Below are 23,857 nucleotides of genomic sequence, written 5' to 3'. Positions count from 1 at the left end.
CTTAGCCTGGACAACGTAGTGAGACCCCTTCTCTCGCTCTATATATAAATTAGCTGGGTGTGGTGGCACACACCTGTGGTCCCAACTACTCAGGAGGCTGAGGTAGGCAGATTGCTTGATCCGAGGAGGCTGAGGCTGCAGTGAATGGTGATTACTCTACTACACTCCAGCCTGGGCAACAGAGCAAGATCCTGTCTCAAAAAACAAACAAACAAAAAAAACCCAAAACCAAACCAACAAAAAAACTATGTCCTTCACCTGCTCTAGCTTTGGAGAATCCTCTATGACAAATGGCATTTAAATGGCATTATAGTCAGTTGTGTCACAAAATTGACTCAAACCAAACATTTCTGAACCTGCCACTCTATTGTCTTCTTATTCTCACTCCTCATATTAATTCCACTGCCGCACTTGTTTTTGTTTCTACCAATTACAAAACCTCTATTAAAATAACATAAAAGTATCTTTTTTTTTTTTTTTTTTCTGAGATGGAGTCACACCCTGTCGCCCAGGCTGCAGTGCAGTAGCGTGATCTTGGCTCACTGCAAACTCTGCCTCCCGGGTTCAAGCAATTCTCCTGCCTCAGCCTCCCAAGTAGCTGGAACTACAGGCACACACCATCGCGCCTGGCTAATTTTTGTATTTTTAGTAGAGATGGGGTTTCACCATGTTGGCCAGCCTGGTCTTGAACTCCTGATGTCAGGTGATCCGCCCGCCTCAGCCTCCCAAAGTGCTGGGATTACAGGCGTGAGCCACCGTGCCCAGCCAAAAGGGACTTTTGAAAGAACCCCCCAGACACCTCTATTGCAGCATCTGAATATATTTGTTCTGATTTTCTTTAGTCCCTTCTAGGCTCTGTTCTTCAGACATTAGTATTTTTTACAGTTTCTTAACCAGAGGGCATGTACAATTTTATATTCCGCTGTTTCCACTTAATATTATATTATTGACATTCTCCTATGTTGTTATGTAATTAAACTTTTCAATTGCAGCATAACATTCTACAGGATATATATGCTATAATTCACATAGCTATTCAACTAATATTGAATAAGTTATGTATCCCTTTTTCACACCCATCCCTCCTTACAGATTCTGCTGCAATAAACATCTTAAAATACATAGCTTGACAGAAAAGATTTATTAGGATCAATCTCCAGGAGTGAGCAAGATTGTTATTTTATTGTTATTATCATTATTATTTTTTAGAGACAAGATCTCACTCTGTCTCCCAGGTTGGAGCACACTGGCACAATCACAGCTCACGGCAGCCTCAGCGTCCTGGACTCAAGCAATCCCTCCACTTCAACCTCCTGAGTAGCTGAGACTACAGGCACGTGTCACCATGCTTGGCTAATATTTTTTTGTAGAGACAAGGTTTTGTTATGTTGCCCAGGCTGCTCTTGAACTCCTGGGCTCAAGCGATCCCCCTGCCTCGGCCTCCCAAAGTGCTGAGATTACAGGCGTGAGCCACTGTGCCAGGCTTGAGTGAGGTGATTATGTGAAAGGGGATACACATTTAAATCATTCTTGACACCACAGCTCAACTGCTTTCCTAAGGGCTATTACCAATCTATGTAGTAAATTTGTACAGTACATTGTCAGGATGCCCCATAACAACAGAGGAAATGGTCTATTAAATGCCAGTGTACTCTGATAGAATTTTCTGAGGGCCACACCCAATGTGTAACTCAGGAGTGTTACATTCACATGCACTTACGATCTGCCAAAATTGAGGCACCGTTTATGCAAGACCGTGACAACGTGTTTTCTGCTCCTAGGCAGCTTTCAAAATACTGTATGGTTAATTTTTCCTTGCAGATTGACTTTTCTGGAGATATGTCCATATCTCCCTTGTAATTGACCCAACTCTAAAACGCTGAAAAAGGAGGCATTGGAAGGAAGGGAGGGAATGGATGTTGAGAGTCCACAGAAACGCAAAGCCAGGGGATTTTGCAAGCTTCAGCAGGAAACCGGGGAGGCTCAGTATTTGAGTATTTGACAAAATGTTCATCTTTGGGCTGTGATTGTTCCATCAGTCTCTGTTTTTTTTTTTTTTTTTTTTGGAGACATGATCTTGCTCTGTTGCCCAGGCTAGAGTATAGTGGCAAGATCTCACTCACTGCAACCTCTGTCTTCCGGGTTCAAGCGAATCTCGTGCCTCAGCCTCCCGAGTAGCTGGGATTACAGGTGCGCACTACCATGCCCAGCTAATTTTTGTGCTTTTGTAGAGATGGGTTTTCGCCATGTTGGCCAGGCTGGTCTCAAACCAACTCCTGGCCTCAAGTGATCTGCCCGTCTCAGCCACCCAAAGTGCTGGTATCTGCCGGCCCTGTTCCATCTCTCAAGTACTTTCTTTAAAATCACATTTTGGCTCAAAAAGCAAATGGGTATTTGATTGATGAAGAACAATATGGATTTTAAAAATCTCTCCAGTAGGGGAAAAGAGCAACTTAGTGGCATCCCTCATTATTCCTCCCTATCAGAACATTTCTTACCCTGTTTTCTACCCCTCGCCCCCAAACTAGGTCTCTTGGAAGAGCAGCTGGTGCACTTTGCTGTCTGTTTTGTGATAAATATTCAGCTCTTTTTCCCTCTTGCTATTTCATAGATATGTGTGAGGGTGAAATCAACAATACGATATGTGAAGACTTAAAAGCAAAGCAAAGCACTAGGGTTCAAGGGTACAAATACTTATTTGTATTATCATCACTAACATTTTCAAAACAAGGAAAAGAAATAATATTGCTAAAAATAAGAAATTGGAAAAAATGCTGACAGAAGTCAATTTGAGAATAAAGTTGAACATGATTTTGGAATTCTGGTCATAAATATAAATAAATATACATATATATGTTGGTATCAAATATATTGAATTTTAGGTCTAGATAACTAGGCATTTTTCGGTTTCCTAAGAAAATATTCAAAATTTTAGTTGAAAATGGTGAATATTTTCTTTCTAAAACGTTATCTTAAGGTAAATATACAGATAAGACTGTATGAAATTTCAGCTGATGTACATTATTAATAATACACTGTTGGCTGGGCATGGTGGCTCATGCCTGTAATCTCAGCACTTTGGGAGGCCAAGGCAGGTGGATCACTTGAGGTCAGGAGTTTGAGACCAGCTTGGCCAATGTGACAAAACCCCATCTCTACTAAAACCACAAAAATTAGCCAGCTGTGGTGGTGCAAGCCTTTAATCCCAGCTACTTGGGAGACCAAGGCAGGAGAATTGCATGAACCCAAGGAGATGTAGGTTGCAGGGGGCTGAGATTGCGCCATTGCACTCCAGCCTGGGCAACAGTGCAAGACTCTGTCTCAAAAATAAACAACTAAACAAATAATACACTTTTAAGATTGACATCAAGGCTATCTCTGGGAATGCATTTAGTAGGTAAAACTCTGATATTTATCCAATAAAGTCATTGAGTGCTTACACTGTTCAGCTTGCTGTGGTAGACACTTTAAAGGATTGAACAAGAAAAAATCTATTCTTTCCATTTATAAGCGTATTTTTTTCTCATAAGGAAAGATATGATGTTTGGGTAATATGGGATTTAAATTGCTTGTTGTTTTATTGAGGGTTGAGGGAGGTCTTATAATGTCTGGAAACTGGAATTGAATCAGCTAATGAATCAAAGATCCTTATTGTTTTAAATCCCCATTTGCCAATTCTGAGATATTAAAATAGGGAATGCAGGGAACATTATAAACTGCCATTTGATTATTTAATGTGATTTCTGGGGCACCAGGAAAGCTTCTTTGAGCAACAAACTCTCTCTCTTCCTCGTTTACTATTCCCTAAAAGCGAATAATATCCCTATTCTCTAATTTAGGTGCATGAGGCCTTTGCTTTCAGACTCTGCCTCTTTCAAAATGGTAGAGTTAACAAGTTAAGCTGATAGTTGTTGACAATCACTTACACTTGGGATGAGTTGGTTTCGGATTTTGTCTTGAAAAGGATTTTGTTTGGGAAAGAGCTTAAGAGCCAAAATATGGGATGGAGACTACAGTAAAGAGTAGAGAGGGAACTCCAGAAAAAACTCTGGCTCCCATCACAATTTGGGCTGGGATCAGCATTGTAGAAAACACTACCAACAAATCTGGAAAAGCAGGTAAATCTGTAGTCTTTCTGCAAGAACGTGGAATAACATGACATTCTACGAGATGACTATATAAGTGGGGAAGAAAGTGAATTAATCTCCAGGAGAAACATCTAGACACTCTATTTTTATTTTTTGATACAGAGTTTCGCTCTTATTGCCCATGCTGCAGTGCAATGGCATGATCTCAGCTCACTGCAAACTTCGCCTCCCAGGTTCAAGTGACTCTCCTGCCTCAGCCTCTTGAGTAGCTGGGATTACAGGCATGCGCCACCACGCCCAGCTAATTTTTTGTATTTAGTAGAGACGGGGTTTCATCATGTTAGTCTGGTCTCAAACTCCTGACCTCAGGTGATCCACCCACCTCAGCCTCCCAAAGTACTGGGATTACAATTGTGCACTACGGCCCCTGGCCCTCTTTTTTTTTTTTTTTTTTTTTTTTTAAAGACAGGGTCTCTGTCTCTGTTGCCCAGGTTGGAGTACAGTGGTGCGATCATAGCTCATTGCAGCCTTGAAGTCCTGGGCTCAGGTAATGCTCCTGCTTCAGCCTCCCAAGTAGCTGGGACTACAGGTGCTTGCTACCACATTCTGCTGATTTATTTTTATTTTTTGTAGAGAAGGAGTCTCACTACTGTTGCGCAGGCTGGTCTTGAACTCCTGGCCTCAAGTGATCCTCCTGCCTCTGCCTCCCAGTAGGCCACTCTAGAGAACATTGCACTCAGATGGAACTTGAACCATCCAGAATAAATCAGGCCTGGGAGAGAGGCAGCAGAGAGAGAGAGCCCTCTGAGAAGAGTATGTTGGCAGCCCAGCTGCCAAAAGCAGTCTAGATGGTCCCAACTTAACTGAAAATGGAATTTTTCCCTGACCCTTTCATGGGCCTCATGACAAGGATGCCTCATTTACTCAGCCTGTGGCTTTCAACCCCTTGTAGGAAGAGGAACACACAGGTGAGTGGGTGCAGGAGGTGGAGTTAATGCTTCCAGGCGCTGGCAGGTGCAAAACTCCATGCAGGCCCCACGGCAGCATCTTGCAGAGGGTGTGTACCTGCGACCCTTGAAGCCCCAGAGGGCATATATTACAGGCAGTGCTTTGAGCTTTGCTGTCCACAGACGGCTTAAGTGTTTAACAGCTCAGTGGACCCCCTGCCTTTTCTGTATCCCAAGCTGTTGTCCGGTGTCCAGGAAAAATCAGGTCACACGAATGAATTGAAGGATAGTAAACATGGGGGATTTTATTGCCAATGGAAGTGGTTCTCAGCAGAAAGGGGAGGTGGAAAGGGGATGGAGTGGGAAGGTAATCTTCCCCTGAAGTCTGGCCATTTGTGGCTAGACTCTTCTCTGAAGTTCTGCCATCAAGGCATCCCTCTGAAGTCAAGCTGCTTCTCTTCAACATTCAGTAGCTTCTTCTCTTCTCTCCTCTGCTTTTCTGCCCTCTGCCAGTGGAGCCTGGGGTTTTTATGGGTACAGGAATGGGGGGCGGGCCAGGGGTGGTTTTGGAAGAGGTAACATTGGAGCAGGAAGAAGTTCTCACTTTGGGCCATGGTTCCAGGTTTGAAGGTGGGGCTGTCACCAGGGACCCCACCCTTTTCTGCTTAGAATTTCTCTGCCTCCTGTCTCTATCATTATCATGGCTTGAGTCAGGATTTTTTGACTTTACAGTGGGTTTGTTGGGATAGTAAATGCATTTTCAACTCACGATATTTTTGACTAAGGCTGAGTTTATCTGGATGTAGCCCTGTGGCTAAGTCAGGAAGCATCTGTGTTAAATGGGTGAGGCTGATCGTTGGGAACCCACACCCTGTATCAGATGCATATCCATTTACTAGACTTGACCAGTGACTTTCACTCTCCAATTTTTTTTTTTTTTTTTTTTGAGCTGGGGTCTCACTTTTTCACCCGGGTTGCAGTGCCATGGCACCATCTCAGCTCACTTCAAACTTTGCCTCCAAGAACCAGGCAATCCTTCCATCTAAGCCTCCTGAGTAGTTGGGACTACAGGTACCCACCACCACGGCCAGCTGATTTGTTGTATTTTTAGTACAGACTGGGTTTCTCCATGTTGCCCAGGCTGGTCTCGAACTGCAGAGCTCAGGAGCTCTACCTGCCTCAGCCTTCCAAAATGGCGGGATTACAGGTGTGAGCCGCCATGCCAGCCCCAAACTTACTTTTCTGTGAAATAATTTGGGACTGAACACACAGATTCTTAATCACCTTGTTTCTTTCAGATGTGGGGACTCAGTGGAATGTACCCATCCAGGCAAGCAGTGGTTTTGCCTGTCCCTGGTGCCTGATCCCTGGTCGGGAGCAGTGGCCCTGCTTCCCCTAAGGGAGGATCCGTTCCAAAACCTTTCATTTGCACAGCCGTCATTTACAACCTTCTATGAAATTGCTCTTAGGACTTAAGTCTTATAAAACAGCCCAGACTCCCTTAAATTCTTTCTTGAAAGGGCCTGCATTATGTGAGGAAGCACTAACCCCACCCTTGGGCCTGGTTCCTGTTAGGGAGTTTAGAAAGAAAGGTGAACAGTGAGCTTTCCCGGTCCATTATTCAGCTCTGAAAGGTAATCAAAGGGAATACCTTTCCTTCTATTATCCTATTGTTGAGTTTTATGGAGGACTGCCTCTGAATACAGATGTGTTCAAAGAAGCCAAGAACCTAATATAAACAAGAATTTCCCAACAGTGCTTGTTCAGATGATCTTATTCAGACGGCTTAGCACTGCCAGGTTCCTGAAGGTCAGGGAGCCATCACCACTGGGGCCTCCAGAGGACTGAATTCACCTCCATAACTGAACCTCTCCTGCCTGCCAGATGCCCAAATAGGCCATGGGGGCAGGGCACTTGCTTTACATTTCATACAAATGGGATCATACGGTGCGTACTCTTTTGCATCTGGCTTTTTTTTTTTTTTTTCTCAAGCTCATGTTTATGAGAATTCATCATGTTGTTGCATGACTTCAATTGCTGTATGGCTTTCCATTACAGAAATATACCACTATTTATTTATTTCTTCCACTCACATGACATTTGGGCAATTTTCAGCTTGGAGCATCTATTGGTTTCCTAGTGTTGTTGTAACAAAGGAGCATACATTTAGTGGCTTAAAAAAACACACATTTGTTATCTTACAGTTCTAGAGGTCAGAAGTCCAAAACGGGTCTACGGGACTATTTTACTTTTGGAGACTTTAGAAGGGGAATCCAATACCTTGCTTTTTAAAGCTTCTAGAGGCCACATATATTCCTTGGTTTATGGTCCCTTTTTTCATCTTCAAAGCCAATAACATAGCATTGATAGATGCAGGAGGAAAATAAGAGGGAAGGTCCGCAGAGAATCTCCCACTGGCCTGTGCACTGGGAGGATGGGGCGGAGCCTTGGGAACTTTGCGCCATTTGCAGCGGGGAGGAGCCTGACCGCTCCTATTCCTGTGTGGTAACCTGGGATTCATTCTGTGAGGTGGGGGTATGTTAACAGGAACCCCTCTCGCTTTGCTGAGTTTTTTCCTTTTCACCCAATAAATTTCACTCCTCACCCTTCTACACGTCCGCGATCCTAATCTTTCTTGGTCCTGTGACAAGGACCCAGTTTTTTCTACACCATGTTTTTCTCCTCTCTCAACTCTGCTTCCATCCTTATTTCTTCTAACATTGACCCTCTTGTATCCCTCTTAAAAGCATCCTTGTGATTACATTGGGCCCACCTGAATTATCCAGAATAATCTTCCCACCTTAACTTTTTCACATCTGCAAAGTCCCTTTTGCCACGTAAGGTAACATGTTTACAATTTCCAAGGATTAGGCTGTGGATATCTTTGGGAGGCCATTATTCAGCCTGCTACAGAGCCTTATGAATAAATTTGCTCTTGACATTCATCTGCATGTCTAGGATGTACACATTCTGCGTTTCCTTTGGGTGTACAACTAAGAATGGAACTGCTGAGTTAAGGTATGCATATGTTCAGCTTGTAGATTACTGCAAAAACAGTTTTCCAAAGTGGTGCAAAGTTACATTCCTACCACAGCATATGAGTTCCAGTTGATCTGCATCATCTTCAACACTTAGTATTGACATTTAACCATTGTGATTATATAGAAGTATGTCATTGTGGTTTAAACTTGCATATCTTTGATGACTATTGAAGTTGAATAGCTTTTCACATATTTATTGGCCATTTGGATACCTTCTATTGTGAAGTATCTGGTTTTTTTTTGTTGTTGTTGTTGTTTTGTCTTTTGTCCATTTTCCTAATGGGTTGTCTTTTCCTTATTGATTTGTAGGAGTTCTTTATTTATTCTGGGTCCAAGCCCTTTGTCATTTATTTGTGCTATAAATACCTTCTCCCACTTTGTGGTCTGTCATTTTACTCCTTTAATGGTATCCTTCAATGCAAAAATGTTTCTAATTTTAATGCAGTCTAATGTCTACAAGGAAATCTCAAGAAAAAATTTAAAATATTTTGAACTGAATGAAAATGAAAACACAGTTTATCAAAATTTATGGAGTGAAGCCAAAGCAGTGCTTGGAGGGAAATTTATGCTGTTAAATACTTATGTTAGAAAAGAAAGGTCTCAAGTTGCTAATGTAGGCTCCCAGCTTAGAAACTAGAAAAATAAGAGTAAATAAATCCTAAAGCAAGCAAAAGGATAAAACAATTATAAAGAACAAAAATCGATGAAATTGGAAACAGAATACAATTGAGAAAATCAATAAGACAAAAAGTTGGTTCTTTGAAAAGATCAATAAAATTGAATACCTTGACATCAAGATTTTCCTGGTTCATAAAACATGTTGAGAAGTATTCCCTCTTTATTTATTCTTAAAAGAGTTTTTTTAAATGTTGGTAGAATTTAAATAACCAGGTGTGGTGGCAGGCACCTGTAATTCCAGCTACTCCAGAGGCTGAGGTAGGAGAATCACTTGAATCTGGGAGGCAAGAGTTGCAGCGAGCCAAGACCACACCACTGCACTCCAGCCTGGGTGACAGACTGAGACTCTGTTTCAAAAAAAAAAAGAAAATGTTGGTAGAATTTACCAGTGAAGCCATCTCGTTTTGTGTTTTTTTGGTCATACCATTTTTAATTCATTGCTTTAATTGCTTTATTATAGTTTTTTAGTTCTTTTGTTAGTTTTTGCATTTCTTATTTTTAAATTTGTTCATTTCATTATAATTTTCAAATTTATGGGCATAAAGTTTCCCGTGATATCTTATTTTTTTTTAAATGTAGGTTTGATTGTGATGTCCTTCTTTTTAATTCTTGTATCATTTTTGTCTTCTTTATGTTAGTTGGTCTTGTCTTTTATTGATCTTCGAAGTGCCAACTTTTGGTATTGTTGGTTTATTGATTGTAGATTTATTTTCTATTTTACTAATTTCTGCTTTTTTCTTTCTTTTTAGAATTAGATTGGATTTTCTGATTATTTTCTAAATTATTTAGATAAAGTCTTTTTTAAATTTATTTTTTTATTTCAATAGGTTTTTGGGGAACACGTGGTCTTTGGTTACATGAATAAGTTCTTTAGTGGTGATTTCTGAGATTTTGGTGCACTCCTCATTCAAGCAGTGAACACTGTGCCCCATGGGTAGTCTTTCATCCCTCACCCCCCACACCCTTTCCCCGGAGTCCCCCAAATCCAATGTATTACTCTTATGCCTTTGCGTCCTCACAGCTTAGTTCCCACATATGAGAGAGAACATATGATGTTTGGTTTTGCATTGCGGAGTTACTTCACTTAGAATAATAGTCTCCAATTCCATCCAGGTTGCTGAGAATGCCACTATTTTGTTCCTTTTTATGGCTGAGTAGTATTCCATAGTGTATACATATATTTTATATTATATATTATATATATAATAAATATATACACCACATTTTCTTTATCCACTTGTTGATTGATGGACATTTGGGCTGGTTCTATATTTTTGCAATTGCAAATTGTGCTGCTATAAACATGTATGTTTACATGTTTCTAACGATCTAAGAAACACAGATTCTTAGATTGTTAGTTTTCACTTTTCTTTCTTTTTGAATATGTGCATTTTAAAGCTATAAGTTTTCTTCTAAGCTTGGCTTTAAAATAAATCCCACAAATTCTGAAATGCAGAAATTCAATTGTGGCTTAATTCAAAACATTTTCTAATTTTTGTTGTGATTTCTGCTTCGACTTACGGGTATTATAAGTATATTGCTTAATTTCCAAACATATGGAGATTTTTCTCCTTAACTTTTTGTTATTTATTTTTAGTTTTAACTGCAGTTGGAGAAAATACTCTAATCTTGGTATTGCAAATTCTCAGTACCTTGGTAGCTCTCCAGTGTCCTAAAAAATGTTTTTATATTTATCTCAGCTTTCAAGTTGTTTTCAGAAACAAGTTTGATACAGAGTAACCTGTCAGTTATTGCCAGAAACATAACTACCATCAGTGATCATTTAATTAATTGTGACACCCTCACAATCTGTAGATCACCAGTATCCCATTTTCCATTAGCAAAAAAATAAAAAACAGTCATCATTGCATCCATGGCCAGAGAGTTAAGGAACTTGACCTCAGTATTCCATCTCATTTTCCCCAAAGCCCATGTTCTATTACTAACATGCTGTTTATTACATTTATTACTGCTTCCAAGGTCCTCTCTGACAGATTCCACATTTTTTATCTAAATTTATTTATAGGGCTGGGTGTGGTAGTTCATGCCTGTAATCCCAGCACTTTGGGAGTCTGAGGTGGGTGGATCACCTAAAGTCAGGAGTCCGAGACCAGCCTGGGCAACATGGTAAAAATACAAAATACAAAAATTAGCCAGGCGTGGTGGTGTGCACCTGTAGTCCCAGCTACTTGGGAGGCTGAGGCAGGAGAATCGCTTGAACCCAGGAGGCAGAGGTTGAAATGAGCCGAGATCATGCCACTGCACTCCAGCCTGAGTGACAGAGCGCGACTCTGTCTCTAAACAAGCAAACAAACAAACTGATTTACCTTCTATCTTAACTTGGTCCTCTCCCCATACTTTTTCAATAGTCTTCTCCCTCTTGTTTACAAAGAGCAAACGCATGCCATTTTTCTCTGCTCACGTTATTCTCAGCCTCTTCTCACTTCTCTTTGCTATATCTACTCTTTGATTATTTTTGTTCAACGTATAAGAAAAGAAGGGAAAAAAAGATGAAATATGTGTCACTAAAATTGCCTCAAACACAAGTAGTGGCACGAGTCCCACTTTTAGAAACACCGAGCTGGTGTGAGGAGCAGGGCCTCAGCCCCCTGGGGGGGAAAGGAGGATGCCCCAGGACCCAGGGTGACTTGTTGGGGAATGTTGTCCACGGGACTGACATGTCTGGTGGGGGATCTGTCACATGACCTGACCTGCATAACAATTTACATTTGGAGTTTTCCATTCCAGTTTCAAAATCTCCAAAATGGCACATGATTTGTTTTACCTAGGTAGAATTGTACAGATACATACATGTTCTACAAATAAATATTGCTTCCAAAGCTGCTCTGAAGCCTTAGCCAGCTTCTAAGATGGGCACTGCTCTTAACTGGAGATAAAAATAATTGTAATGTTCATATGAACAGGTTTCACAGTATTACTCATATTTGAGTGGTTCCTGGAAAGAAGGCAGTAATGACTGGATTCCCCAGGGCAAAACAGAAACAAAAAACCATCTTTTGATGAGAATGGGTTTGGTCAAATGTTTTTGGTGCCATGAGTTTGTTATTTCTTTCTGAGACTTATTTGAAGAGTAATGCCAACTGTCCCAGGCAGACTAAAAGTGACCCTAATTGTCAAGCTCTCAAGACAAGGCAGTTCCACTGAGTCCCTGTGTCTCCCTTTCCAAGACTCAACCCCTCTGCCACAGCCTACGGTTACTTCCTCTCCTTTCCTTAGTGGAGATGAACACTAGCTGGTCACTCACTGTCAAATAACTACCCCGTGGTCCTGGATTCCACGATGGTGAACCTGCTCTTCAGCTTTCTCCCTGCAATAATCTCCCTTGCTTTAACCTTTCCTTACGGGCCCTAAGTTTGCCTCACCCGTAATCACTGCTAAAGAATAGGAAACTGAATACAGCATGGAGTTTAACAGTGGGATGAAGAGAGGAACCGTTTCACCCTAGATTTGTGTGTTCTGCTGAAACACAGGGTTGGTTGTCACGTCTTCCTAAGTATTTCACTGCAATGAAGAAAGCACAGTTCTTGCTGGATGAGATGCCTGAGGTGTGACCAACATGATGATGTCATACCCAGGGGAGGAAAATGAATATCCCAGGGTTTGAACTCCCTGGGCAGTTGAAGCCCGCAGAGCAAGAACCTTATCAGCACAACCGGTGGTAAACACACAGAAGTAAATATGGATATTTGGTTCAGTGGGATTCCAAGTCCTGGAAATGCCAAGAAGCATATATGTCTTTGGGGTCACCAAATACCTACAGTGTTGTCTTATACATCACAGGCAGTAAATAAACTTACCAATTGACACGGAGAGGGAGTTTCCTTAGCCTCTTTCCCTTATGCGAATTTGAAGTTGCCTGATCAGAGTAGAGATGCGGCGATTTACTCAAGTTCTGCCCTTGGTTTTCCACTTCTGTTAGGGTCTTTGAGGGATTCCAACAGACAACATTTCCTCACTACGTGATTATGAACCAATTAAGAAACAAAGTGGCTGGATGCGGTGGCTCACACCTGTAATCCCAGCACTTTGGGAGGCCAAATTGGGAGGATTGCTTGAAGCCAGGAGTTTGAGACCAGCCTGGGTAATATAGAGAGACACCTGTCTTGACAAAAAATAAAAAGCCAAGCATGGTGGTGCATGCCTGTAGTCCCAGCTACTCAAGAGGCTGAGGCAGGAGGATTGCTTGGGCTTGGGAGGTTGAGGCTGTAGTGAGCTGTGATCGTGCCACTGTATTCAGGCTGGGTGATAGAGTGAGACCCTGTCTCAAAAAAGAAAAGAAAGAGGCCAGGTGCGGTGGCTCATGTCTGTAATCCCAGTACTTTGGGAGGCTGAGGTGGGTGGATCACGAGGTTAAGAGTTCAAGACCAGCCTGGCCAAGATGGTGAAATCCCGTCTCTAATAAAGCTACAAAAATTAGCCCGGTGTGGTGGTGGGTACCTGTAATCCCAGCTACTAGGGAGGCTGAGGCAGAGAATTGCTTGAACCTGGAGGCGGAGGTTGCAGTGAGTTGAGATCATGCCACTGCACTCCAGCCTGGGGGACAGAGCGATACTCTGCCTTGAAAGAAAAGAAAAGGAAAGGAAAGAAAAGAAAAGAAAATGGAAGGGAAGGGAAGAAGGAAGGAAGAGGAAAAGGAAAAGGAAAGAGGAAGGAGAATGAGAAAGAGAGAAAGAGAGGAAAAGGAAAAGGAAAGGAAGTGAGAGAGATGACAAGTCGAGGCTATAATACCACTTTCTTACACTGATGTTGAAAAGATGGCTTATATCTGTGAGCAAATAAACCTCCCAATACTGAACCCCCCTCACAGTAGCCTGGACTGCGGCAGCCTCCCACCCTGGACCTGCCCTGTTCCAGCCCACCCCCGACTCCTGCCCTCTGATGGCAGAGTAGCTCTAAGGAGGAAACCAGAGAGGGGCTGAGCCAACCACACCAGTTTGTTCTCTCTAAACTTGTTATCAGTTAAATCATTCCATCTTCTCTGAGCAGAGGTAGAGAGAGAGCCAGATGTTACAGAAACAGAGCCCCTTCCTCCTGAAAGCACTATTCGTTGTGGAAAATAAGTCACTTCCAAATCCTACCTACCCTGATGCCTTCCCTCCCTTAGGGACTGCAGTCTTGAGTCCCTCAGCATTGCACACCCAAACATCCTTGGCAGAGCTAGTCTTTCATAGAGATGATAAAGTGTGTGTGCATGATCAGGCATATATGTGCGCATGTGTGTGAGGATGAACAAATGTACATATATGTATGCATATATATCAGAGTTTGCATGTATGTGTGTGTGAATGTGTGTATAGGTTTGCCTGTGTGCAAGTTTGGTGTGCATTGTGAGTTTGCATATGAGCCTGTGAGTATGTGAGTGTACATGGGTGTGTGCAAGGGCACAGCTGTAGGCATGCGTGTGTGGGTGTCCATGTGTGCCTAAATGTCCATGTATACAGACGTGCCTATAGTATAAGTAGGTGTGTGTAAGTATCAAGCTTTGGAACCAGGCTTTCAGGTTCCGTATTTGGGCAGATTCATTCCAAGAAACATTCCTTGAGTGTCTATAATGACCAATGACTGTGGCAACCATGAGGAGGAGGGTTACATTTCTCTGGATGCGAAAGGCTTATAAGCAAGTAGAAGAGAAAGACATATAAGCAACCCTATGCAAAACAAGACAAACGATGTTAAATGCCATTGTTACAACACAAGAAGAATTGTTCTGACTTGCTGAACGTTTGAGGTCAGCTTGAGAGGAAATAGGAGGTGACAGGAGGGCCGTTCAGGCACGGGAATAACATGAGCTCAGGCCCCAGGTAGAAATATAGGGCATGTTTAAGTAGTGAGTCACTTATTATACCAGACACAGAAATTAACACAAGAGTTACAACATCAGATCAGATAAAGGAAAACATCTGGCCATTCCTGACTGTATTTCATAGGGCACATGCTGATGAAGGAGGGGGATGCCCAACTGGGGGGAACTCGGACTATTGTACTAAGAAGTATGAACTTCCTTTCTTAAGGTGAAGGGAAGCCATTGTGTTAGAGTGGAGCAGGGGAAGGCAAGGCTGGGGTTAGAATTTGAGGGTTAAGAAGCTATTGCATTGGTCTATGTGAGCGATAATGAGGGGTCAAAGGGGTGACACATTTTACAGATATACTCAATGGTTTTTTATTAGGGTGAAGGAAGGTTTTCCAAATCTGGTGACTGGCCGTTTGACGGTGTCACTAACAGGGCTAAGGAGGAAGCGGATGATGGGCTAAAGAAGTTGAAATTAAATTTGAACTACTGTGTCTCCCCTGATAATCACTCAGTGCTGTGCTTCGTGCACCCGACCCCCACACAGATGTTGACTTTTGGGAAATGTGTCCTCTTGCTGGCTAGGCATCAAAGAATGAGTATTTCTCTTGTCACCATTGCCTCATCTTCCAGAGAAACCTCTTCACTTCTGGAGGAAGCCAATTTCTCTTTCATCTGGAACCTTTTATCTCTAATAACATTATCTCTATAGTTTTAACTCGAGAAAGGTCTCCGTTTGAGTCCTCAGTTGGAGCCCTGAGGAAGCAGTTTCCAAGAACAAAGGAGAGATTGCTCTTTCTCTGGTCTTCTCTGCTCAAACAACAGCAAGCTACTTTCTGGACACTACAGTGGGCATGTCCAGTGGTGCATGACCTGACAGAGAGATGCAGGGACTCAAAACCACATTTGTTGTGTCAAGGTACATTTATGAGTACAAGGAAGAGTCACGTTCCAGGAGAGGACAGGCTGCAGACGAGCTTCAACCAATAGATGGGGCTAGGCTGGGGCCACAAGGATGTCAGCAGGGAAGCCTCGGAGTGCCACAGTAGCATAGAAGGCCTTGGGCTGCAGAATTCAGCAGGACTAGGGGCTAAATGTGTGATGAAGTTGGAAAGGCGAACACAACAGCAATTGAAGTGGATTCCAAGAATAAAAAATGATTCGCCAGAAATACGCCAGGACACAGGCAGCTAAAGCCAACAGCGGGGTGGATTCCCAAGATGGGGACCTGAGAATTCAAAGGGATCGAAAAATCAAACATAGCCAGGCATGGTGGCTCATGCCTGTAATCCCAACCCTTTGGGAGGCCAAGGAGGGTGGATCACTTGAGCTCAGGAGTTTGAGGCCAGCCTGGGCAACATCGCAAGACCCATCTCTACACAACGCAACAATTAGCCAGGCGTGGTGATGTGTACCTGTAGTCATAGCTACTCGGGAGGCTAAGGTGGGAGGATCACTTGGGCCTGGGAGGTTGAGGCTGCAGTGAGTCATGATTACGCCTCTGCACTGGAGCCTGGGTGGCAGAGTGAGACCTTGCCTCAAAAATAATAGTAACAAAACAGAAAAACCAAACATCAAATAATGCAAAGACATATGGGCTTGGAGCTATCCATGGATTTAAGGGGTGAGGTGCAATGTCAGAAAGAGGTGCAGGCACTGGGGTTCTTTAGTCTGGAGAAGAGGTGGTAGCTGTTACGTAAATCATAAGCTCCTGGAAGGTAGAGAATACAGATCTGATGTCTTGATTAGTAGGTAATAAATGGATATTGGTTGATTGATTGCTTGTAAGCCCTTCAAGGGGAGATTCTCTTAACTGCTACCTCATACCTCAGAATGGCTTTGTTTTTCTCATTTCTCTCTTTTTTTCCCCTGGCAGCTGTTATTGCCTCAGCAAGCTAAAGCTGTTGCTATTTCAGCATCATTGCTAAGAAGGGCATTGAAGCATCTTTATGTCAGGCTGAGCTCACTCATCCAGATTAATTCCCTAGATGTCCGGCATAATTTCTGGTAAAGTCACCTTTTGGTCCAAACAAGAAGCAGATAACTCACTTTATCTGTGAGCTTTTTATCTTGTTGACAAACCAAAATTCTTATCCATTTCAATTTCTGTGGCAATTTAAGCAATTGCTAGCAGAAGAAATGTGGACTTTGGAAGGACACATTAGGCCTGCACTTTGCTCCTCGCTATCATGTGAATGCCTCAGTGTCCTGGCCATTTCCAATTCGGTTCTGGGGGGATTACAGAAATATGATTACTGTGCTCTCTAAGCCTCTCACTGGTTTTAAGGAGGTGGCTGATTTCCACTTTTATTTATAGAAACTTCGAGAATGATCTCCAAAGCTCAAGAGTTCAAGAAGCTATTGAGAATCTTAGTGATTGAGAAGACATTTGGGTTCATCTAAACCAGGGGTCCCCAACCCCCAGGCCATGGACCAGTACTGGTCTGCGGCCTGGAAGAAACGGGGCCACAGAGGAGTGAGTGGTAGGTGAGCAAGCAGGACTGCCTGAGCTGCGCCTCCTGTCAGATCAGCAGTGGCATTAGATCCTCATAGGAGTGCAAACCCTACTGTGAACTGGGAAGGATCTAGATTGCATGCTCCTTATGAGAACCTAATGCCTGATGATCTGAGGTGGATAAGTTTCATCTGGAATCCATCACCCCCAACCAGCGCATCCGTGGAAAAATTATCTTCCACAAAACCGGTCCCTGGTCCCAAAAGAGTTGGAGACTGCTGATCTAAACCCCTTCTGTGTCAGTGTGGCTTGCCTAAGGTTCTTTGACTAAGTGACATGTTAGTGCTTTGAACTGAGCAACTGAGAATCTACTATGTCATGCCTTCGCATCGACAGAAGCACTTGCAGTGGATCTAGATATTTAAAATGAATGCAAAAAAGGGGGATTAAAAACGCAGTCCAATGCAATGAAAACAAAAAATGTAAAAATAAGGAAAAGTCCTTTTTTAAAATTTTTATTTGTTGAGATACAGTTTTTATTTTTATTTTATTTTTATTTTTATTTGTTGAGATACAGTCTTGCTCTGCCACCCAGGCACAATCACAGCTCACTGCAGCCTCAACCTCCTGGGCTCAAGCAATCCTCCCACCTCAGCCTCCTGAGGAGCTGGGACTAAAGGCTGACGCCACCATGTCCACTTAATTTTTTATTTTTTCAAGACCAGCCTGGGTAACATCGCAAGACCACATGTTGCCCAAGCTGATCTTGAACTACTGAGTTCAAGCAATCTGTCTGCCTTGGTTTCCCACAGTGCTGGGATTACAGGTGTGAGCCACCATGCCAGGCGTGAAAAAACGTCTTAAACAACAACAACAAAATAATGCATGTAGTATTTGCTCTCTAGACCAGGTAATCATTCTGCTAAACATGTTGATGTGTCCAAAGGACAAAACCTTCTCAAACTGTCAAAACGTGTTTCTCGAAAGGTTCATTATATTCCTTCTTCTATGCAAAAATGACAATTCTCATCTTTTTCTGAGCAAATAATGACAACCCCTAGTACCTAACACTATGAAAAATTCAGGTATATTAAGTTTAGCCCTTCATCTGTCTCAGTTTTTATCCCCTAAAACAAAGGAAAATTACAGGCACGGTGCTGACAGTGGAAATGTGAGCTTTTTCCCCCTTTGGTCTTTTTGTTGCTAGGGTGTAAGTCCATGTGTGTCGTAAAACTCTCTCCCATCTGGCTGGTTTTTGAAAGTTCTCTGGGTCCCAGTTCTTCCAGCTGAGTAATTAATTCTAACACTTGAGAGCTGCTGAAATGAAGGAGATTTCAGAGAGAATAGCTCATGACCTTATGCCTTTGTGTGTTTTACTGAGAACTGACCTCCTGCATTACTGGGAAAGAAAAATCTATTAAAATCTCTTGGGTGAATACTTCAGCAGGCTGATTTCATTTTGAAGTGAATCACTTGGTACATTTTAGAAGGCATGATAAATGATGTAATCTCAAATATTAATATAAACCCTGGATAACATGCTTTTTACTCAGAGTTTTATTACAATATTGTAAGAATTCCATTAGGCCACATCTACACCATTTGAAATCTGGTGAGATGCAAGGGTGGAGTGGCAACACTGCTTGATACTGTCAAATCCCCAAAACTAGAAAGTATCTATAAATTAACCTGACAATAACAAACCCACACAAAGTTATGGGAGAAAAATTCTAATAAAGGGTATAAAAGAACAACTAAGTAAACAGAGATATATATCATGTCTAATGATGGGCAAACTTAGCACCAAATAGATTTTAATGCTCCCTAAATTAATGTCTAAGTCAATGTCATTTTACTCAAAATCTCAAGATGATCTGTAAATTGGAAAAAGTAATTCTAAAATGTATAAAGAAAAGTCCACAAATAGCCAAGGGAATTCTGAGAAACAAAAGCAAAGGACTAGCTCTATTAGACAGTAACCCACATTACAAAGCATAAACATATGGCAAGATAATGTGCTAATGGGCAGAACAGGAAGTTTAGAAACAGAATCACGTAGGTGGGTGTGGTGGCTCATGCCCATAATCCCAGCATTTTGGGAGGCCGAGGCAGGTGGATCACTTGAGGTCAGGAGTTTGAGACCAGCTTGGTCAACATGGCAAAACCCCATCTCTACTAAAAACACAAAAATTAGCTGGGCATGGTGGTGGGCACCTGTAATCCCAGCTACTCAGGAGGCTGAGGCAGGAGGATCGCTTGAATCTGGGAGGTGGAGGTTGCAGTGACCCAAGATCCCGTCGCTGCACTCCTGGGTGACAGAGTGAGACTGTTTTTTTAAAAAAAAAACAAAAACAACAACAACAACAAAAAACCACCCCCACCACCAAAAAAAAGAGAAACAGAATCACATGTACATGGAGAATTGGCGTATGATAGAGGTGGCATCACAGATCAGAGGGGAAAGGCAGGTACAATAAATATATGTCAGGAATTGTCGTTCACTCTGCAGAAAAACAAATAGATTTAAATAAAATTTAAATTTAAATTTATTTTAGAGACGGAGCCTCGCTCTGTCACCCAGGCTGGAGTGCAGTGGCATGATCTCGGCTCACTGCAATCTCTGCCTCCCAGGTTCAAGCGATTCTGCTTACTCAGCCTCCCAAGTAGCTGGGATTACAGGTGGCCGTCACCACATCTGGCTAATTTTTGTATTTTTCGTAGACCTGGGGTTTCACCATGTTGGCCAGGCTGGTCTCAAACTCCTGACCTCAAGTGATCGACCTGCCTTGGGCTTCCAAAGTGCTGGGATTACAGGCATGAGCCGCTGCGCCAAGCTGAAATTTATTTAAATAATATATGATAATGTATAATTATATTGATACATAACAAATATATTAATATTTACTGACTATAAAGATTTAAATAATTTATTTCAATGAATTAAAAAATCACAACAATATAAAAAAAAGAAATGCCAAATAGTTTTAAGACTATAAAACTACTAATAGGAAATCTAGAAGAACTATTTTTTTTTTTTTTTTTTAAGACAGAGTCTTGCTGTGTTGCCCAGGGAGGAATGCAGTGGTGTGATCATAGCTCATTGCAGCCTTGACCTCCTGGGCTCCAGTGATCCTTCTGGCACAGCCTCCCCAGTAGCTGGGACTACAGGCATGAGCCACCACGCCCAGTTAATTGTTTTTTAGAGACAGGGCTTCACTATGATGCCCAGAGTGGTCTTGAACTCCCGACGTCAAGTGATTCTCCCACCTCAGCCTCCCAAAGTGTTGGGATTACAGGCATGAGCCCCTGCACCCGGCTAGAAGAAACATCTTTATAAGCTTGGAGTGGTACTGTAGATTGAGAAAAATAACAACTGCACTGGCAGCTTCTCCCAAAAGGAGGTGGGGGATGTGGTCTGTTTTGGTCCATTGGGCTTTAACAAATGTGAAGAAGGAGAGGCTTGGAAAGCCCAGGTCCACCAGGCTTGCCCTCTCCTGCCGCTGGAAACCCGGAGCCACCATGGGTGGAACCCTGGGCTGCCCTGTTGGAGGGTGAAAGGCCGTGTGGAGTAAGAGGCCCAGCCGTCCCAGCTGGGGCCGTGATGTGAGTGAGACCCCCAGATCATCCAGCCCCCGCCCATCAGGCCCCGTTCAGAAGAAGCAATCAATCCCACAGCAATGAATCATTGTTGGCTTAAGTCACTATGCTTTGGTGTGGTTTGTTACATAGCAAAAGCTAACTGATTCAAGCAGGGCACAAAAAGTGTAAATCTCAAAGGAAAAATTAATGAATGTAACAACATCAAAAGTAAACACCCTAGATGAAAGGTAACAGACAGGAGATGGGCTGGAAGAAAATATTTTGCAGAACCAGGATCGAGGATTAAAATGTAAAAAATCTAAGGACACTTGCAATTGCAAAAAAAAAAAAAATTTGAAGTAGGCAAAAAAAGCATGAATAAGAAATGCAGAGAAGTAAAACTGGAGTAGTTAATAAATAGGCGAAGAGACTCTCAAACTCATGAGTAATCAAAACAATACAGATTATGTTAACATTGAGCTGTTCCCTTACAACTATTAGAATGGCAAGAAATAAAAAGTTGTATAATATCAAGTGCTGACAGGGACATGGGGAAATGAAACTCCTCATTACACTGCAGATGGGCAGGAGTCACCTTCTGTTGTCATTTGTGAAGGTCAGTTGGGAAGCATTTTGTGAAAACACGCACATATGTATACTGTCGTGTGATCCAGCAGTGCAGTTCCTGGGTGATATCCCAGAGAATCTTTCTGACAGACACACAAAGAGATTTATGCCAGTTTGCAGTAGCATCATCTGCCACTGTAAGCTATCCTTTAGTGGCAGAGTGGATAAGGAAAATGTGGTATATTCACAGGATGGGAAAACCAGAAGGCAGCCAGGGCAGTAAGTAAGATTTACTTCTATCAACATGGCTAGATCTCAAAAACACGTTGAATGAAGAAAATCAGCAGAATGAGATGTCTAGCACAATGCCTACTGGTAAATTAAAGTCTATATTATATAGATGACGTTATGTATATGAAGGTATGGAAGGCGAGTTGGAAGAACACACATTAAAACATAGGCACTGGCCGGATGCAGTGGTTCACACCTATAGTCCCAGCACTTTGGTAGGCTGAGGCAGGAGGACTGCTTGAAGGCAGGAGGATTGCGTGAGGCCAGGGGCTCAAGACCAGCCTGGATGATATGGTGAGACTCCATCTCTAAAAAAAAATTTAAAAATCAGCTGGGGGTATGTGCCTGTGGTCCCAGCTCCTCAGGAGGAGGAGGAGGAGGATCACTTGAGCCCAGGAGGCTGAGATTGTAGTGAGCTGTGATCACGCCACTGCACTCCAGCCTGGGTGACAGAGCAAGACCCTGTCTCAAAAAAAAAAAAAAAAAAGAAGAAGTAAACTAAAACCTGGGTACTCATGGGAAGAGAGTAAGATTGGGCATGGGTCATTAAAAGACTATAATGAAACCAAATCAGAACATTTGTTTCATCTGTGTACCCACTGCTTATGATGACTGCATGAGTTTTACGGATAGAGCTGTGGTATGGAAAACCAAGCAGAAAAAATATAAACAAAAAGGAAGAGCCTCCCCTATGTAAAAAGGATACAAAATACAGTGACTTCCCCCAATTTTGGCAACGTTCTGCTAGTGTCACTAATATCACTATTAACCTGTAACTCTAAATGGATACCCAGCGGAAATCAAAACAAGACAAAAGGCATTGTTCTCCTTCTTAAAGGAAGAATCCATGTGGGGAAAAACCCCAGGCTTGTTGTTTAAGTCATGTAATGAAAGGCATCGTATTAAACCCTTTACTGGTTTCTACATTGCATCCTGCTCTATGGCCTTGCTGCTTTTTAACAACCACTTGTTTAAAGATAAAATCAGTATCTATTCAGGGCCTCATACAATTATACCTCTTTTGAGCATAATGTATTTCATCTACTTTATATCCAAAGGTGAAACTAAAACTATTTTATATTCTTACCTGAAAAAACCGCTCGTGCAAGAATCAAGGTGTTGTTCTCTGAGTTTAGGATTTTTCCTGGCCCCAGTCCTGTTACTCTGGTTACCACCGGCTAAGCTTTTCATAGCCATTTGAGTTTGTGAACACACAGAGTAACCCGGATAAGACTCTGGGTGCGAGTGTGGTGGGCTGGGGTGGGAACTGTGTCAGCACAGGGATAGACAGAAGTCAAGGAACTTCTGTGGGGAGCTGATGAGATCACCCAGAGTTTACACTGTCAGCATCTGACCTCAGAGTTGGTGGCCTGGGATCAGGGATGAGTCACAAATTAAGAATAGCATAGTGGAGGCCGGGCATGGTGGCTCACGCCTGTAATCCCAGCACTTTGGGAGGCTGAAGCGGGCAGATCACCTGAGGTCGGGAGTTTGAGACCAGCCTGACCAACATGGTGAAACCCTGTCTCTACTAAAAATACAAAAATTAGCCAGGCGTGGTGGCACATGCCTGTAATGCCAGCTACCCAGGAGGCTGAGGCAAGAGAATCGCTTGAAGACGGGAGGCAGAGGTTGCGGTGAGCCAAGATTGCGCCGTTGCACTCCAGCCTGGGTCATGGTGAGCCAAGATCGCGCCATTGCACTCCAGCCTGAGCAACAAAAGTGAAACTCAGTCTCAAAAAAAAAAAAAAAAAAAAAAAAAAAGAAAGAATAGCACAGTGGAAAGAGATGCTCAGGTTTGGTGTAGCAGGGGCTCAATTTCAACAAAGGAAACTGTTTATATGAAAGGGAAAAATCCCTAAAACAATAAGAACCCATCGCCAACCTCAGCCTATCGATTGGAAACAACTGTTCACCAGATGGCTCAGCTTGATTGCCCAGAATGTGAGACAATTCCATGAAGGAAAACAAGCTGATTTCAAAAATTAGAAATAACTCAATTAACTAGGATTTCCTTTTAGTTTGGTTTGCTTTGCTTTACTTTAATTACTCCATAAGGTCCAATTTCTGTAATGTAAGAATCCTAAATGAGTCAAGTTGGATGCCAAGTTAAATACTAAGAAGACCTGGGGAGGATCCGGGTGCAGTGGCTCTTGCCTGTAATCACAGCACTTTGAGAGGCCAAACCAGGTGGATCATTTGACGTCAGGACTTTGTGGCTAGCCTGGCCAACATGGCAAAACCTCATCTCTACTAAAAATACAAAAATTAGCCAGGCGTAGTGGCATGTGCCTGTAGTCCCAGCTACTCGGGAGGCTAAGGCAGGAGAATTGCTTGAAGCCAGAAGGCGGAGGTTGCACTGAGCCGAGATCGCATCATTGCACTCCAGCCTGGGTGACAGA

Source organism: Theropithecus gelada, chromosome 18 (genome assembly GCF_003255815.1).
Source record: "Theropithecus gelada isolate Dixy chromosome 18, Tgel_1.0, whole genome shotgun sequence".
NCBI classification, from domain to species: Eukaryota; Metazoa; Chordata; class Mammalia; order Primates; family Cercopithecidae; genus Theropithecus; species Theropithecus gelada.
The sequence above is the reverse complement of the archived record's forward strand: the minus strand, read 5'-3'. Positions refer to the sequence as shown.